Genomic DNA, 18,556 nt, shown 5'->3' with positions numbered 1-18,556 from the left:
AGGATTCAAGGTTACACAACAAAAGAATTTCTCCAGCATGGAACTTGCAGATAAGAAACAATGTGCTGCACATAATACTTTTGAGATTTGAATTAAAACTGCCAGGGATATTGGCAGTGGAGATGAGCACTGTAATGCACTGTTCTGCAAAAGGAGTTCATCACTGGTAGCAGAATTTGAATTATGCTTTACTAGATTTCCTGCATATGTCAAAAATAAGTAATTGCCAATTATCCTGCTCAAAAGAGCTGGTGAGATACAATCATTTCACTTAAGCATAAGTGCAGAGCTGCAGAGTTCTGAGGAGAAAGCTCTGCAGAGGGAAAGTTTCAAGAAATAGCTGCTGATAAATCGAGATAGGTTCAACTAAAGCAAAGGCTAATTCTAAATTTGTCCTAGCATGCAGATGTTCAATAGTGCTTAATAACCTGCAGAAATGCACCAGCTAAAGCAATGGGTTAATGCAAACAATATTCTTGCTCAACAAGGTAGCACCATTATTGTTCAGGGAAGAAATACCTACAGAGACTGTGGCTTGCTAGGAATAGTTGTGGAAAGCCAAGAATTAACCTAGTCTCTTAAGCTCATTACCCTGCCCACTGGAGTCTGCTTTCTCTGAATGACCAGGAGAAAACTAATGAGAAAATACAGTTCCTTATATAGTTGGCTTTTTAAATTTTTCTTTTTTTTTTCTGCAAAATTTATTGAATCCATATAGGACCCAGAATATTTAATGGTTAGATCATTGTTCAGAGCTAGAGCTCCAAATTTCTGTTCCAGGTTCTGCTGCTACTTCATTGTGGTCAGGTCACTTGTTATCTTCCCCAGTGGCTAAAAAATGAAAATAATGATATGGAGTATAAAGTGGTGCTATGAGACCTGCTTGTTGGTTTAGATTGCTTTGGAGTTTTTGCAAGAAAGATGACCAAAAAAATGTGATGGGTTGAAGTATTGCAGTCTTTTATACTAGAAAAGATTTGCCTAGAAACTGTGCACACAGTAAAAAATGCACAACACAACAAAACAAAAAAACAGACCAAACCAAACCAAAAGAATAAACCAAAACAAAAAACCAGGATAGAATAACAACAACAAAAAAAGTAACCATGTGATAATTGTATAGGTTTGTATATAAATGCTCTCATCTTATACAATACTTGGTATGACTAAACTACTCCCTCTAGCACAAGTAGAACTGAGTTTGGCCCCAAACATCAAGCCATTTGAGCTTTTGCAGTTTTTCTGTTTCTGTATGTGCTTGTGTGATAAATGTGTTCAATTAGGAAGAGATTTTGTAAATAGATTTCTAAGAGGAAGGCTTGATTGCAATTTAGAAGTGTTGGGAATTCTCTAAAATGTATCCCCTTGATCCTTGGTGCCTACGTATAAATTCTAAGGACCTGAGAACTGCAAGGCGGGACCATAATAATTGTAGATGGGACAGCCAGAGAATTCCCCAGGAGCAAAGCAAAGAGCCAGATGGTTTCCTGCATCAGCAAAGCAAGTGCTCTCAGCTGCACTGAGCAGGAGAAACTCTCATCTAAATCTGCTCAAGCCCAGCCTGCTGTGGGGATGATGTAATTAGATTATGTATAATGATGTGCTGTAGGTAGCACACCTCTGTAGAGGAATGGGCAGATCAGCCTCAGGTGATGCTCTTTGGCATCTCAGGATCCCGAGGGAGCTCTTTCCTGCCTGAGTGCAGAAGGACAGCTGGCAGCAGGTTATGCTGGTGCCTCCAGGCTCAGGAGAGCCTGCAGTGAGGCCCTGTGGGAACCTGTCAGGTTCCTGTAGCCTCTGGAATCTGCTCAGCAGAGAGTGTTGTGGGGACTGGAACTGGAGAGCTAAAAGCACTGAGAAGTGCTTCTACAGATTGCATGTCCTGGAGCATCAGCTGAGCATCTCATTGGTTCCCTGGGTCAAGGACTGGGTTCCTGAAACAATGGGCTGAAATTGCTGAGAGCAGCCCAGAAAGTGATGAACTTCACCCCTGGAGTTAAATGGGCCTTAGATTACCATTTAAATTAATCTGTGAGTTTTAGCCTGACCCCTTCCAACAGTTTACCTGAAATGATGGATCTGGCAGCCAGAACCCCAGGGAGTAAAATAATTGTTTGCTCATAAATTTAGGAGAGAAACTATGTAGAACAGTTGTATTGAAAAAACTTTATTAGCTTCTTAATTTGTCTGAGTGTCTAAATTTAGAGGAGAATTGAAGGGGAAGCGACTGGTAAATGTAGATGTCGGTGAAACCTGAACCCACCACTGAGGTGCTGTGGTTTCCTCTGCCAGCTCCAAACTCATGTCAGCTCAAATAGCCTCCTCACATACAGTGAGGACACTGCAACATCTATCCTCTTAATGAGATTGTGCCTGTCTTAAGAAAATAGGGTCAGAAAAAAGTGATCTTTCAGATGGAAGCAGGAATAAATCAAGTAATAATTTTTTTCCAGATACTTTAATTTTCTGGGTGGTTTTTTTGGTTGTTTTTTTATTTGTTGGTTTTACTGCAAGTAAGTAGTGGGCACGTAACCTGTCAATCAATTTGCCGGGAATCTTAGTAACTCATGAGCTAGATTGACTTCTGTGAGCGAATCCTTTCTCTTCCCCTTCCATTGGAGACTGTAGGATTCAGCTGTGGAGTGAAAATCCAGCTGTGTTCACAGCATTGGCTTCCATGGGGAAACAGCTGCTGCATTTTAATGTCTGACTGGAGAGAAAAGTAGGTTAGAAGGTTTTGATTTCCCCCCCTGGAGCTTCATCCCTGGCTGAGCAGATAATAGCTCTCCAGGAAAGCACTCCAGCAGTCTGGTGTTTTCATTCCTCCTGCTTGCTGCTCCTTCCATAAGGAAGTGAGAAGGGTGAACCTCTGCAATTAGCAGCTGATCCTGCACCGAGGGGCTTGACAAGTTTGGATTCACATTTCAGGTAGGGGGTACCTTTGAAACAACTTGTCCATAATCTTCACTTGACATCCTACAATATGAGAGAGCAGGCAACCTGCTGCAGGCAGGAATCTGTTTTGCTGTGAATCTGGTCTGTAATGTTGGCATGTTCTATACAGGTTTGATGCATTTTTGCAGTGGGAGGAAAAAGCAAACCAAACAACAAAACAAGAGGAGCAGTGCTTTAAAAGCAATGATGTCAGTCTGCATGGGATTTCCCTCTCTGAAATAGAAATGCCAGAAAAAAATAATATCTGGGGATATATTTGACCTAGCCACTCCAGGCTCTCTTCATAGTTATAGAAAAGGGCACTTCAAGAGAGTGATTTCTGACCCGGGTTCCCTCAGGCTTCCCATGGAATATATAGGCAGACAGCTGTTGGCTAGAAAGCCACCAATTGTGTGGAAAGCTCAGATTTGCTTTTAGTCAGATGAAGCCCCCACCCAGGAGCTGGAGCAACTCTCTGGTTTTAGGACCCTTTGTCATCATCCTGCAGCATGCCAAGCAGAAATTGACATCTAATACTATGCTTTCTTTCCTATTGTGACAGAAATCTATTCCCCTCCATCCCTGGGTCATTGTCTGAGTATCATCTTGAAGACAATCTATTTGGAAGGTCTTTTTGGAAATCTACTGTTATTCTTCTGCTTTTCTCTTATGTCTGTTCTGAGAAAGAGCAACACACTTAGTGGCTTGACCTCAGCTTCCTCTTCTTGTTTTATTTTGCTCAATTGCTCTGGCAGATACTACAGTGGTTTGCGGGTTTGGCCATATCTGCCCATTCTTTATTATAAGCACTGAATTGCTTTTTCCTGTCCTTTTCTCTTTCATTCAGTGTCCCCTCTGCCCGTCCCTGTTACTAAGGCAAGACTGGGTGATGTGCATCTCCTGGCCCTCTCTCACCCTCTAACATTCTTTTCAATAAACAGATGTTGCTTTGGCCGCCCTCTACCACTTTGAGCTCTGATTCAAATGATTTAATACCTAAAGTACTTGTTTTCATTAGTAACTCACCTTCATTTTTTCTACAATCTTGGAGTGATACCAACCAGCCTGGGTGATTTATTGCATTTTAATTTATTGAACTGTTCTTTCACCTCCTTTCTCAATACATCTGCCTTTGAGAGCACCTCAGCTTCATTACTTGTGAAGTGTCACCTTGGGATGGATATTTCCCCTTCACCTTCTGCAGTGAAAGAAATTAAAAGAAATCCATTTAGTTTCTCTACTCTCAGACTGAGTCACTTACCTTCTCATTTTCTTTTCCACCACAGTTGTGCTGCTAACAAACTTTCCTGTGGGCTTCCAGCTGCTGGTGAACGAAGAATCACAGAATTATTGAGGCAGGAAAAGACCTCTGAGATTATCAAGTCCAATCTATGACCTAACACCACCACATTGGCTATACCATGGCACTGAGTGCTACATTCCATCTTCCCTTAAACACCTCCAGGGATGGTGACTCCACCAGTTCCCTGGGAAGTCCATTCCAATGTCTGATCACCCTCTCTGTGAGGAAGTGCTTCCTAATATCCAACCTAAATGTCCCTGGGGGCAGCTTCAGTCCAGGCCCTCTTGGCCTGTCACTAGTTGCCTGGGAGAAGAGCCTGACCCCCACCTGACTACAACCTCCCTTCAGGTAGTTGTAGAGAGTGATGGGGTTCCCCCTTAAACTGAGTTATTCCTCCCCTTCATAGTCTTGGTTAATTTCTCTTCACATGTCTACCAGCCCCTTTTTAGTAGGAGATTTGCAGTACACCTGGAAAGTATGAAATTGACATCTGAATGTTTATCTGGCCCCATCTCATACATCCTGCTGATTAATTGTATTTGGAGAAAGGAAAGTAGTTCCCTGGTTTTTCTATATTTGATTTTTGAGGGCTTTTTTTGATTCTTACAAGTTGGGCATTGTTGGGCACATGGATTTTGTAGTTTTTGTCAAAGGGTTTATGGGGAGGGAAAAAAAAAAAGAAAAATTATATTATTTACTATTACTTTTGTGGTTATTTAGAGAAAGAAAATGTAGGAGAATAACAAAAAAGTGTCTTAAATCAGCATGGCAGTAGGAACACTCTGCTGGAACCCCTGGAGAATTGTCAAGTCAGCACACAAAATCAGACATTGTGCAGATAAAGAAAAGGAACATCTCCAGAAATCTGCAGCTTTAAACCCCTAGAGGAGAAAGGGAATTACTTCTGGTACTACAGGGCTTTCCCTCTCCTGGATGGTGGGTGGAGGGCTTCAATATTGCCCACCCATCTGCTCTGAAGCTGGTTTGTTTTCCCCAATTTACCAAGACTTGGCAAGGGATTATGTCAAGAGCACTATTTTTGCTGCTTCTAGCAGGACATAAATTCAAGATTAATCTGTTTAAAATGTGGCTGCTTTGACTTGTTGACTCAGTCACCTCTAATTAGAGTCAGTGGTTGTATAATACTGGAATGTGTGAGTTTTCCTCATTTTTCCTGTACTGATTGTATTTATTCTCATTCTATATTCTATTCTTGGCATTCAAAATCCCAGCTTTTTCTTTCTTCTTTGTTCAATTTGGCAAAAATGAAAATTTATAGACATGGAGCAGATTCTGATTTAAATTAGACATGTAATTTGTTTCAGTATTTAGACATCAGGATTGATGACATTGTATATAGCAGCATCAGGGTCAATTTTTCCTTTCAGGCTTCTTGGATTTATTCTTGTTGGACTATCGTTTCTTATCCCTGCCTGCCAGCATTTAAAACACTGTTTTCTGATCCCTATAAACACATAGTTCTGCTCCTTAATTTTCTAACATGATTCTTCCAAAGTGCCTTTTGGCTTCCTTTCCTCCACTTATCAAATCTCTTCTACTAGTTGCTCAGATTATTTATTTTCATTACCAACAGCATGCATAATTTTTTACTTTGTGTCAAGCCTTCTTAATAGGCTTCATCCTCAAAAAATTCCCTGGTGCCTGTTTAAGTTAACCATTATGTCATGTCCTTAACTCATGGAGATAATGCAATTATGACAGGCCTGATGGATAGGCCAAGGCCAGTTGTATGAGTTCCAACAAGGCCAAATGATGGGTCCTGCACTTTGGCCACAACAACCCCCAACAGAGCTACAGGCTTGGGGGGCAATGGCTGGTGAGCTGCCCAACAGAGAGAGACCTGGGGATGCTGACTGACAGCAGCTGTAGGTGAGCCAGCAGTGTGCCCAGGTGACCAAGAAGGCCAACAGTATCCTGGCCTGCATCAGGAATAGTGTGGCCAGCAGGACCAGGGAGGTGATCCTGCCCCTCTACTCAGCCTTGGTGAGGCTGCACCCTGAGCACTGGGTGCAGTTGTGGGCACCACAGTATAGGAAGGACGTGGAGGTGCTGGAGAGAGTGCAGAGAAGGGCAACTAGGCTGATGAGGGGTCTGGAGAACAGGTCTTATGAGGAGAGAGGCTGAGGGAGCTGGGGCTGTTGAGCCTGGAGAAGGGGAGGCTGAGGGGAGACCTCATTGCTCTCTACAACTGCCTGAAATGAGGTTGTGGTGAGTTGGGTGTTGGACTCTTCTCCCTGGTGACCAGCAACAGGACAAGAGGAAATGGGGTCAAGTTGTGCCCGGGCAGGTTCAGATTGGATATTAGGAAAAAATTCTTCACAGCAAGAGTGGTGAGGCATTGGAACAGGCTGCCTAGGGAGGTGGTGGAGGCACCATTCCTGGAGGTGTTCAAAAACAGGTAGATGTGGTGTTTCTGGAGATGGTTTAGTGGTTAGGGGCTGTAGGGCTGACAGCTGGACTTTATGATCTTGAAGGTCTTTTCCAACCTTGATGATGATTCTGTACTGGGGTGGGGTTTTTGTGGTTTGTTGTTGTGTTTTCTTTTTACTTAGGTGAATCTGTTTTAAACTTCTTTAAAACACACCAACTGGAAGTTTACTCTGCCACTGGAGCAACTAGAATACAGTGCTACTCTCTTCAATTCTAAAACAGGTTTGCAGCCTGGGTCAAGCAGCAGCTAAAAGGCAAGTTAAAAGAGAGTCAGACTTGATGTGCTTTGCATTAGACTGAATTAGTTTCTGTTGACCACCATCTCTTTATATCTTGGGCTTTCTAGAAAAGTTTACTGTTCACCCCCAATTTTTTTGAACAGAATTCCTGATTCTGACATCATATATTCAGCAGCTCCAATGTGTTCTTCTGTTGCCCTCTTTTATAGCCCATATAACCATGAGGTGCTTTATACTGAGCTTTATACTTATTGTGGGATTTTATTACTTCTTGGATTCTGCTGTACTAAAAGTGTCCTTTAGGTTACATTGTCCTAAAACTTCTGCATTCATTAGGACTAACCCATTCTCCTTTATTAGTCCAGAGACTACAATTCCTGTCTTACATGAAAAGACCAAAAGATATTGCCAGCATTCACTGTCCAGTTTCCAAGCCTTAAAAATATCTTCTCTACTTAGTTCCTCTGCTGGTGAAACCAGGAAAACCAGCAGCAGCAGCCATCCCTAAACTTCTGTGCCATTACCCAGATTCTCTTCAGAAGGAGCACAGAACCCCTTTTTAAAGAATCAAACATTTGAGTGAGTGGACCTGCTGTAAAGAGGAACTTAGAGTAGCTGGCACATGTCCTGTAGATAGTAAATTAAATTGATGTGACTTACAAGTGTTTTCTTGGTGGTACAAATTTTATCAAGTTGTTTTGTCTTTGTCCTGATCTCTTGGTCAGGACGCTCACCTTTCCATCACACATGGGTACCTCACATGGGAGGTATTCTTATATTGTTTGTGTGACATGATAGAAGCTCAACGTCAAGGCTGTGGTCTTGTCTAAATGCAGAAGTTGCTTCATTTCAGCATTAGGAGAATGGCTCCTGCACCAGTCCTCATATGGTGTAATCTGGGGTTGGTGCACACAGACCAGAAGTGGTGTATCCCCATCAGCAGGGTGACACTTCTGGTCAGTATAAGCACATGTTCTCTGCCCCACAGAAATAACAGCAGAAATGGGGCAGTAGAGATGGGGCTACAAAGCAAGGGCTGCTGCAGCTGGGAACCAGAAGCAGGCAGGATGAATAGTTTTACTTAGTAATGTGAACTTTGAAAGCTCTGCATTGGGTTTTCCTTGCTTTGTTTTAAGACTTGCCTATTAGAATATCCTTGCAAAAGATAAACAGCTTTTAAGAGGAAGGTTTTTGGGTTCCTCCCACTGGAGATTTTGTTCTTTCCCAGCCAATTCTTATTAAGGAAAAAGAGAAAAAAAAAAAAAAAAGGGAAAATAAAAAAGTATTTCTGAATTACCAAGGTGTCCAGACGTCCTTGGAAGTACATAATAAAAGAATTGGATTCAGAAAAGTTATAATTTTAAAAGAATATGAGAAGAAAAATGTCAGGTCTAGGTTTACATGAAAAATCTTCTGCAAAGCTGATTTTTTAATTTTTTTAAAAAATTCCTGATTCAACATCCGGTGCCTCCTCTTACTCTGAGTATCTAGATGAGCAGACAAATAAATAACTATGAAAAGCCAATTGTTGCAACTCCCAGAAATTCACAACAGAGAATTCAACACTAGAGATGGAGATGAGAGGAGGTAATTCTGGGGTTGGTGCACACAGACCAGAAGTGGTGTATCCCCATCAGCAGGGTGACACTTCTGGTCAGTATAAGCACATGTTCTCTGCCCCACAGAAATAACAGCAGAAATGGGGCAGTAGAGATGGGGCTACAAAGCAAGGGCTGCTGCAGCTGGGAACCAGAAGCAGGCAGGATGAATAGTTTTACTTAGTAATGTGAACTTTGAAAGCTCTGCATTGGGTTTTCCTTGCTTTGTTTTAAGACTTGCCTATTAGAATATCCTTGCAAAAGATAAACAGCTTTTAAGAGGAAGGTTTTTGGGTTCCTCCCACTGGAGATTTTGTTCTTTCCCAGCCAATTCTTATTAAGGAAAAAGAGAAAAAAAAAAAAAAAAAGGGAAAATAAAAAAGTATTTCTGAATTACCAAGGTGTCCAGACGTCCTTGGAAGTACATAATAAAAGAATTGGATTCAGAAAAGTTATAATTTTAAAAGAATATGAGAAGAAAAATGTCAGGTCTAGGTTTACATGAAAAATCTTCTGCAAAGCTGATTTTTTAATTTTTTTTAAAAATTCCTGATTCAACATCCGGTGCCTCCTCTTACTCTGAGTATCTAGATGAGCAGACAAATAAATAACTATGAAAAGCCAATTGTTGCAACTCCCAGAAATTCACAACAGAGAATTCAACACTAGAGATGGAGATGAGAGGAGGTAATTAAATCAGGTTGGAAATCTTAATAGGTAGAAATTAAAATGGGGGACTTTCTATATTTGAGTAATCTCAATTGGCAAAGTACTTGCAGATGGCTTTCAGCCTAGAGGATTTCAGCTGGGAGGATCTTCAGCAGCACAATGAGCTCTGTGAGTGCTGACCCATAGTTAATATCTAAACTAATCTTCATTTAAAATATCTGGAGAATCAGGAAACAAGTGACTCTTACCCCAGCTTTTCTCAGGTGCATTTTGCAAAAGGCTCCCAGAAGACAGAGTGTAGCTGCTCACAAAGACATCAGTAATCTTCCCAATCTCATCTGTTCTTGTACAGACTTGTATTAAAAATGAAAGAACCTTGGTGAAATTAATGCAAAATACAGTTGGGAACATAATGAAAACTCTTTTCTGACAGTCTTTAGACTGCTGCAAGCTTCCCTCATTTCCCTCTTCCAAAAAGGATATGATAGCCCTTTTTAGTGTTTTGTTACATTTGAAAGAGTAAGTATTTTCTACTTTTTTTTTTTTTTTTACCATTTTTAGTAACTGAAAATGCAAATTGGATGAGGAGAACATATAATGTCCTCGCTTATGATTTTTTTTTTTTTCCCCCTGCAGAAAAGATACATTCAGTATTTTAATAGCACCATCTGTCACAGTAGCAAGTGCCAAACTGCAATATTGATCTTGTCACTTCAGGGAATTGTATGATATTTGGGATTATAAATAACATTTTTCTTTGCTCTGTTCATGTGTTTAGTTTTTATATAGAAACCAAACTGAAGAAACCACTCCAATAAGACAAGTGCTTCCTTAGAATCCACAGCAGAGGTATCATTAGGACCTAAAGCAGTGTTTGTGGTACAAGTTGTCACACCTTATTCATGTGAGTAACTTAATTAGGCTATACAGTTTATCTACTGACAACTGTAGTCACAGCTAAGCAAAGATAATGGCTTCTAGTGACCATAAGTCATCACTGGGCACTGTTTTTCTCTCTTTTAAGAGAGATGATTATGCTGATGAGAATTTAAATGGAGAGCACCCAAGCAAGTACTAAATTTTTTTGCTATTTTACATACTGAACATTAGTCCCTGGGTGTTTTAAGGCTCTGTCTCCTTCATATTACCTGGATTTTGTTTTAAATTTTCATTTAGACTGCCTTGGAAAAGAGGGGATGCAGTATCTGGCTTGTTTTTATCTCCAAACAGACTTTCTGGAGAGACCAGAATGGTAGGATTAGGTTGAGGTTATCATGAACCTGAAAAGGTTTCAGTGTATTGAGCATCATTGTTCAGAAAGAGACTTTTCCTGGCAGGTTGCTGACGAGGAAGAGACAATTCTCCTTTGAATGTAGAAACTTGTAGGTGCTTCCTTCCCCACTTGAATTTCTGGATGTAGACATATTTGTCAGTGCACTGGGCACAACTCTGATGCTCACAGATGGTTGAAGACCAAGATGTTGGACAGATGTAAGGGGTAATGAAATTTTCCAAGTAATAATGAAATTTTCTTAAGATTTATAGGGTTGAATACTTCTGTCTGTAGTATTCTGCTGGACGTGATTAGCTCCACAAACTTCTTTATTCTTCGTTGGATATTACATGAATTTTATGCCTGCTATAGTAAGATTTCAGATGGGATTTGTAGTGTTAAAGTATTAGAATAGATACAGTTTAATACTGTTTCTTCTGTTAGTATTTCTCCTGCCACTGAACATATATTTATCTTCTGATGTAATTTCACTTACAACTTGAAGGCAGCACATGGTGCTCATGAGTACTGCATTTTCTAGATTTCCAGCAGTTGTCACTAAGCATCTCTTTTTGGGGAAAAATACCAAAAGCATTTGCACAAAACATCAAAAGCTTGTACTAAAATAATCCATTATAATCCCATTCTTCATTTCTGACAGTCTGTGCAAATTGATTTAATCCAAGATATTGCCTGACTCCATTCAGGGTTGAAGTTGGTTCTTTTATTTGTTTCATTTCCTTTAACTTAAAGAGTTTTCCAAAGTGCAGTATTTTTACTGGAGAAAAAATATCCAGTAAATAGGTTTCTGAATACTGGATGGTGGAGCCTGAATAATCCGTTCTCTAACTCATTGTTTGCTTCTGCTGCCTGATTGCTCAGACACTTGCTCAGCTGTGTCTATGTATTAGCATTTCATTAAAGTCATACCTGGTGTAGAGGATAGGCAGGCTGTAGCCATGGGTGCAGTAAAAATCCATACAGATGGCACATGGAATTGCTGAGAGAGGCTGTTGTATATAGATTTGCAAGCAGTCTGTGGTAGAAACCAACCACTACAGAAAATTACATGTGTAAGTGTGTGTATATATGTATATAGTATCTCCACAGTGGACCTAGCATTGCCTTTGGGTACCAAATGCAATTCTTATTCCTAGCATTTAATTTAGATACCAAATGTGCTCCTGTGTGATGCGCTCTGGGTGATCCTGCTCTATCAGGGGAGTTGGACTACATCTTTCGAGGTCCCTTCCAAACCCTAAGATTCTATAATTCTGTGAAATGTAAGTCTTGGGTAGCTTTTAAACATTGTGTGAGGCTCTGGCAGTAGCTGATCTGCAGCTTTCAAGCCTCTGGGAAGCCTGGTCAGGTAGTATCCAGCCTCTGGTTTGTGGGAACTTGTCCTGCTCTCCATGGACCTTGACATCATGGCAGACAGGCAGCACCATATTCTGGCAGGGTCCAGGCTTCCTGCTTCTCCAGAAGGAAACAACAGATTGAAATAAGAATGGGCGTTATTTTACATATTGTTGGGTAGGAAAAAAGGAGAAAGTTTTTTAGGGAGGATTTTTCTTGTATTTATTTATTTTTTTCCCAAGCAAAAGAGAATATCTGCCTCACCTTCTCTTCACTCTCTGGCAAAACTGGCACAGAGTACTCCTGCATCCATTACCTGTGTCTGCAGATACTCAGTGGTGTTTTCCCATATGCAGGTCTCTGCTCACAGGTGCTAGGAGCTAATCCAACCTCTTTCCTGCTGCCCCACCAGCCCTCAGAGCCAGTCATGCCTGGCTGCAGATGGGAAAGGAGACGACAAGAAACATTGCTCTATTTGAGGCTTGACACAGTCAGCTTCTGCATATACATACTCCTCTCATCTGTCTTTTGGTGGTGGAGGGGATCTACAGTCATTATCAGCTGGCAGGGACATATTTTTACAGTGAATTCAACCCCCCTGGTGCCTTAGGCATCTGCCTGCCTTCCCAGGTGAAGAAAGTGGAGGAGGCAATGGGCTGTCTTGGTTGGCAGGAGCTGAGCTGTTGGGGAGAAAGGGGAAGTGGCAGCAGTTTCCCCTTTTCCTTGGAAATGTGGGGTGACCTGCCTGGCATGGGCACACTGAGAGGATGATGTTCTGCAGGCAGCTAGGGCAGGAGGAGAGCTGCAAGGAGCCAAAGGGGATAGGGAGAGAGCTTGCTTTGTAGATAAATGAGCAGAGGGGATAGGGGAAAGGATTATATGAACCTCTGTGATCAAATAAAAGATTTTGTGTGCTTGTTCCACCAAGAGGTGCAGCTCCTCTCTGGGCTGGATTGCACGACTCCTGAGCAGAGACTTCTAAAACAAACCCAGGCATTTTTTTTTCCCTTTCTGTTATCAAACAGGAAAGGTGTATAAAGTTACCTAGAGTGTCTGAATGAAAACAAATATTCCCCCTCCCAAATGTTTCTAAATATTATAAGTTTTGTCCAGCTATATGCAGCCCAACAGATGAGGCTATACCTGAGAAAAAGGAGCAGTTAGTATCCCCAGGGAAGCAGAGGAGCAGGCAGCAAATGGAGCAGGGAGCACAAACCAGAGCAGAATTGGCACTGTGAGGAAAGGAAAGGGAGCAAGCACTCTGCGTGCAAATTAATTAAGCAGCAGATTTAATCTGAGGTTTATGGGCACAACTATGAAAGAAAGCACGTCAGACATATTGCAGTTAAAGTATTTATATCTGTAAATAGATTGTATGAATTCACAAATGCAAGAGAGCATAAAAAGCAGCTGGTTTGTATGTATGTGCTGTTTGGGAGTATATGCTGGTTTGGAGATGGGAGTGGATGTAAGGAGGTAGCATGCTGGGATTGGCTGGGAGATTTGTGAGGACTGGTACCCAGTGTGATAGATAAGGAGGGATGAGTGGGGAATGATGCATGGCCTTGTTTGTCAAAACAAGGGAGAAAACAAAAGGTGAAAATCTTTGTCTCTAATTATTAGCAGAAACAAAGACTGGAGACAAGTGCTTTGAGGTGAGTAATCTCTGGTAGTAAATTATGCTGACTATCATGACACCTCTTCATTAAAGAGGCCACGATCATGGTTAGTAGTGTAAAAAATGCCAATAATATAACTGCAGTGGGACTTGAGGAATATCCTACTTCAGTGATGGAGAGTGAATCACTTAACAGACAACAATGCTGCAAGAAACTTCCTTGTCCTCAGTAACCACCAAGTTCTACCTTTCCAGAAGTAATTTACTGGCTGTTGAGTGGCTCCCTTCCCTGATGTAGTTGTCTGAGTGGAGCATCCAGAACTGAGGTGCTCTCTGATGCCAAGGGGGATGGCTTTCACTTTGGCCACAGCACCCCGAAGAGCTGCAGTTCCAGCACTTGTGCTTATTATGGTGCTTGCTGATTTTCCTGCCTTTGAAATGCAGATTTGGCAGGGGACTGAGCATCTACTTCCTCAGCCACGGGATTTGAGGGGAGATACAACCCCAGAGCAGTGGTGGATGTGTTTTGAGTCTAAAATATGGGGCTCAGGGCTGCAGAGCTTCTCACTGTGGTGGCCACTGTCTGCAAGAGAATTTTGGTCAGGCGACCTACACAACGAGAGCATTTGAGAAAATGGGAATGGAAAGGATCTCTAAAGGTCACCTACTTCACCCTTTTGTCCAAAGGCGAGTTTAATTATACCCACACCATTCCTGAGAGATGTTACATCTCCTCTGCCTCTCTAAATTAAACCATCTGAATTCTTTCAAGTTTTTCCTTGGACAAGATTTATTTTTGGAAATCTGTGAGCCTCTTCTGGACTCCGTCCATGTGATTTGTGTCCTTCAACAGCCCAGGGATGAGTGCAGCTGGTACTCTATATATGATTCCTCCAACACTCCAATTTTGAGGGAGCAACTGCTGAGAACTCTTGGTTTTGTGTTATGGGCCTTTTTTATTATCTTCTGGGTCAAATAATGGGCCAAGTCTAAACTTGAAAACTTGTAGAAACTGCTTCAATATAAAAATTTGAGTGGATTGAAAATTACTACAAAGTTTTTGATAAATGTAAATACTCTATTTACAAGGAAATTCTTATTGCAGCTGTCGGTGTTAGGTCAGGTCTCATTTAGGAGCTTCATTTTATGATCCTGAAGAGGGAATAAATAGCCTGTTAATGAATTTGTGTGTAATTCTATATAAGGAGGAACTGTGAGTAACACACAGAAAAGAAGAAGACTACAAAGAGACATAGAGATGATTAACACAGATAATAGAGTTAATTCCATCTATCTCTGCATAACAAAAGTTGATGTGTCTGAGTGAAGCAAAAGAAAGGAAGACACTTAAAAATCCCCTGGTCTAGTTGAAAGCCTTTTATGAGAATAGTAGACTTATGTTTTCCATGTTACTCCCAGCAAGTGGAATGCTTGTTTGGACTGTTCCAGGACAGGTCACACATATGTGGGACATGGGAATCTCTCCTCTTTGTTTAACTGCTACTGGTCTGTGTACTTTAATACCAAGGAGATGTTTCAATATACAAAAAAGTACTAGTGGTTAGGGAGACTGGATTAAAAGAACTTGGATTGACTGATTAATTTAAGGGACAGAGCCACCTATGGAGAGAGGTTTCAGCAGAGAATACAAAATTAACATGACAGAAGGGAGGATGTTTGAGGAAATGCATTTAAGAATGGAGAATCTGGGACCAGCAATAAGGCATCTGAGCTGACCATGTCTGATGGATAGTTTAGCCTGGTGCTTAGAAAAGTTTATGCAGCAAGTGGGGAAAAATCAGTAGAGAATAGCTGATTTGCTGAAAAAGAGGGCATGGAGGATAAGGAGAGTAATCCTTATTCTTATTTTAATTTATTTTCACTCCCCTTGACATTGTTCCGACAAGAGGAGCACAGAAGGAAGCTTATCTTAAATGAGACTGACCCAAAGTGTCTCAGCTGAGAGGTTCCCTCCAGCGTTTCAGCCTTTCAATCCCTTCTGCAAACAGAGATGAATACAATGATCAGACATATCATAAACTCAAAGATTTGGAAGTAAAGACTCACAGGGTTGGTTTTTTTTCCAATTAGTTCTTCTCTTCCACTTGTGAGCATCCCAATGTGCTGGAGGTTGGAAGGAAGTTGCATTTCTAAACCAGGACACATCCAAAACCTATTCCCAAGTGAAGGTGTGTGTGAACATGTATAAAGAGAGTGAGGGAATGTTTAATTATGGCTTTCCTTTAAAGAAAGCTGTAGGCCTTTACTTCCATGCAGCTCTCAGTCTTGTCACATCGTTGTGGTAAGAAAAACTCTAATAATTAAAAACGAAAATCTGCATAGAGAAAAAGGCATCCAAAGCTTAAGCTGGGCCAGCTGGACAGTAACTGGATTATGGATAAATAGCAGAAATGTCCTTAAGGATCACAGAAACAATGTAGAAATGCAGAGGTCAAGCAGGGCATTAAGTGACATGAATAGGGAGTGACAAATGAGGTTGTCATTGCAAAGAGCCTCCACAGTTCTGTGCCATTAGTATTAAGAGAAAAAGCTGAAGGTCATAAAAGAGACTAGAATCCATGTTGCTTGGGGCAATATGAAATGCTAAGAGGTTTTATGATTATGCCAGAGCAGGTAGTTAGGCAATTAGAGCTGTTAAAAGTTGACAAGGCACTGGGTTCAGATGAGTTACATCCGAGAACTGAGCTGGAAGCAGCAAGTGGAATTGAATGCTCTGGCAGATATTTTTTTATTTACCTGCAAGGATGGGGTGGTTCAAGAGGACCGGGCAGAGGGACTAATGCTGATGCTGTTTATAAGCCATGCTTATCAAAAAAATCCAGTGCAAATATAATTCTTTGGTAAGAATATAACTGATAAGGGAGAAATATGTTTCACTCCTGCAAGCACATGATAGAGGATTGTTTGCTTGGATTCAGGAAAAAAGAGTTCTTGGCTTATAAATTTATTTCAGTTTCTGAAACACATTATTACACCAGATGACAAATGTTGAGGAAAGGCTATAATTTATCTGACTTTCCTGAAAGCATAGCATACAAAATATTGATCTACTTAATAAATGCACATTATCTCCTGCAAATGATTAAAAATTAGCTCACGAAGAATAAATAGTGTCAGTATTGTTGCAGAGGGATTATGGAGAGCTGGAGAACATGCATTGTGCACAGTTTACTAGCAGTGGGTGGACTATTACAGATCCTTGCACAACATTTGCATTGTTTTGAGCATTAGACTTAAAATATTGTTGAGGAAAAAGGGGGAAATCTGGTCCTTCCCTGTGCCACAGGTCAGGTTCAGTAAGGGGACTGGACTATGACAAGCCAGTCACAGCTGTGCAGGAGAACCTCTAATCTGTGTAAAATCTTATGTCCAGCCTTGGCAGAGGCTGCCCTTGAGGCACAATTCCATATTTGAAGGAGCTCACCTCTTTCTAGTGTGATGATTGGCCTCATAAGTATTAATGATGGCAAACGAGATTGTTTCAAACACTGAATGTGATGTCAGAAAATATTTAACAGAAGATGAAGAATTCAGCATTATAGTTACAACATTTCTCTCTGTGCTGGGCTCCTTCCCTAAGGAGGATTCCCACACTTGTTTGGAAATTGGAGCTCCCAGAAGTAATGGCAATGGACAGCAGTCCATCCCCATCCTGTGCATGATGTTCTGCTTCTCTCCTCATGTTTCAAAGTGATAGAGGTTGGTGTTAAATCGACCCTGCCATGTCCCAAAGCAGCAGACATGGACTGGAGGGATAATTTCCCGCCTCCCCCACCCCCTTGCTTTTGGCTTCGTGTGTTTCTTCTTTGGAGCATTTTGTCTTTTGCAGACAGAAAAATCTGTAGCAGGTTCCTTGCAGGTGAAATTTTTATTCTAAGCAAATGGAGCTATAGTCAGACTATGGCACTATATGATCTGTCCCACATGCATGACTCCCCTGCAGTTCTCTGTGTTGCACAGTACTGCGCCAAAACAGCCCCCTTGCACTGACCCAGCGGGAATGCAAATAGGAATTGTAAGTACTCAGGACCTTCAGGGATCTGGCACTGTGGTAATCACCTCTTGTAGCATAATCTTCATAGCTGAACCGTGTTAATGTGTTTGCTGTTCGTCTGTTGTAGCATTTAAGCAGTGATTATTAGCAGCGTATTCTTTTGGGTGATCAGCACAAAGCTGCACTGGAGTAGTGTGACCTTGAGTTTTTTTCTGTAGACAATGGAAATCAGTTGATAATGGACAACAGTAATTGCTTGGATGACAGTGCACCTCTGGAGCTACATCACCACAATACAGCACTGAGGCCAGGAGCTTAGCAGGATTCAGGAAAAAAAACCAACAACAAAATCCAAACAAGATGTTAAAATGCATAAAAAATGGGATGGAGGATAATAAAGAGGGTAATGATAATGAAATTATATAAATATAATTATATAAATAAGCACTGTAGCTTCACTGGGAGGACTGCATCCAGGGCTGTGCTTGGAGATGGCTGATGGGTATGTTTTGAGGCTTGAGCAAATCTAACACAGGGAGCTATTAAATACTGGTGGTAGTTTTTTTTTGAAAGGAGTCCACAAAGAGGATATCAAATTGCAACACAGCTCTTCAGGTGTCAAACTATGGGCCAGATCCAGCCCATGAAAGGCAAGTGCCCTTCTAGGAATTAACATCCCAGTTTGACCCAATATGAGAGAACAATAAGTGGTTGATGAAAAGCTGAGGGCACTGCAGAGAGGGAAGATGTGCCATACTGCTGCCTGTCCCAGGGGTGATGAGGAGACCTAGGGCATGGGGAGTGGTTGCAGGAGAGGGATGTATTAAATGGACAAATGGAAAGGCTGAAAGACAGGAAGATCCCGAGATGGAGAATTTGGGTGAGTGTTTGAAAGGTGCTGAGGCTTGAACTGACCCACTCATTCAACTTAGCATTGCTGTGTCCCAGATAACAATAGCAAAGCTAACTACAAAAATAGGATTTTTTTAAAATTTTACATATTGAAAACAAACTTCATTTCATTTTTGGCCACCTGCTCTTCTTCAAGCTGAGGGAAAAATGTATAATTCCATTATTCTGTGTTAAACAGTTATCATATT

This window comes from Chaetura pelagica, unplaced genomic scaffold (genome assembly GCF_000747805.2).
Source record: "Chaetura pelagica isolate M959 unplaced genomic scaffold, ChaPel_1.0 scaffold17, whole genome shotgun sequence".
Classification (NCBI taxonomy): domain Eukaryota; kingdom Metazoa; phylum Chordata; class Aves; order Apodiformes; family Apodidae; genus Chaetura; species Chaetura pelagica.
The sequence above is the reverse complement of the archived record's forward strand: the minus strand, read 5'-3'. Positions refer to the sequence as shown.